Genomic DNA, 1,544 nt, shown 5'->3' on the forward strand with positions numbered 1-1,544 from the left:
TGTGTGTGTGTGTGTGTGTGTGTGTGTGTGTGTGTGTGTGTGTGTGTGTGTCTTTGCCCCTCCCCCACTCATGCTCTGTCTTTCTGTCTCTCAAGAATGAATAAACGTCAAAAAAATTTTTTTGTGGGGCGCCTGGGTGGCTCAGTCGGTTAAGCGGCCGACTTTGGCTCAGGTCATGATCTCACCGTCCGTGAGTTCGAGCCCCGCGTCAGGCTCTGTGCTGACAGCTCAGAGCCTGGAGCCTGTTTCGGATTCTGTGTCTCCCTCTCTCTGACCCTCCCCTGTTCATGCTCTGTCTCTCTCTGTCTCAAAAATAAATAAACGTCAAAAAAAATTTTTTTTAATTAAAAAAAATTAAAAAAAAATTTTTTTAACCCACAAAATTTAGAGGGTACAAAAGGGCATATAGTGTAGTCACCCTCTTGTCTGTTCCTAGCTACCTACTTTATCCAGAAGCAAGCATTGTTATCAGTTGTCTGTATATCTTTCCTGTATATATTTTATCCAAATGTAAGCAATTATATATTTTTCTCTTTTACACAAATGGTACCATACTATAAGCACTATTTTGTATTTTTCCTCTAAGAATTTTTTTTACTCTAGGGGCGCCTGGATGGCTCAGTTGGTTGAGTGTCTGACTCTTGATCTCAGCTCAGGTCTTGATCTCAGGGTTGCAAGTTCAAGCCCTGCATTGCTGGGTGTGAAGCCTACTTAAAAAAAAAAAAAAAATTAAAAAATTTTTTTTACTATACATCTTGGAGAACCTTCCAAATCACTATTTAATGTTCTTCCTTTTATGGCTATGTAGTAGTTGATTGTCTGGTTTTATTGTTATTTTAAATGTCCCCCATTGGTGAGTATTTGTATTATTTTACATTTTTTTTGTTATTATTAGAGTGACCATATTTCCTGGTTTGCTTGGTGCAGTCTCACCTGTGCCAGTTGTCCTAACTTAAATATTAATAGTGCCTTCTTTCTTTTATAAAAGTGTCCCAATTTGGACAATATGTTTTATGGTTACCCTAGCTATTACATTGCTGCAGGGAATAATATTAAAAATCTTGTCATTTTGTAGGTTTACAAATATAACTGTAGGATAAATTCCTAGAATTAGAATTGCTGAGTCAAAAAGTATATACATTTGTAATTTTGATAGATGTTGCCAAATTGTTTCTTTATCATTCATACCATTTTAGTCTCCAGTAGCATAGGAGAGCAGTAGGAGAGCACTTGTTTTCTGCCATCATCTCAGGTGATTATCACTTTTTTAAATGTTTGCCATTACAATAAGCATAAAATAATTTCTTTTTTAAATTAATTAATTTCTTTATTTTGTAATTTATTTCCAAGTTGGTTAGCATATAGTGCAACAATGATTTCAGGAGTAGCTTCCTGAATGCCCCTTACCCATTTAGGCTATCCCCCCTCAACAACCCCTCCAGCAACTTTGTTTGTTCTCTATATGTAAGAGTCTCTTATGTTTTGTCCCCCTCCCTGTTTTTGTATTATTTTTGCTTCCCTTCCCTTACGTTCATCTGTCTTGT

This window comes from Panthera uncia, chromosome B4 (genome assembly GCF_023721935.1).
Source record: "Panthera uncia isolate 11264 chromosome B4, Puncia_PCG_1.0, whole genome shotgun sequence".
Taxonomy (NCBI): Eukaryota; Metazoa; Chordata; class Mammalia; order Carnivora; family Felidae; genus Panthera; species Panthera uncia.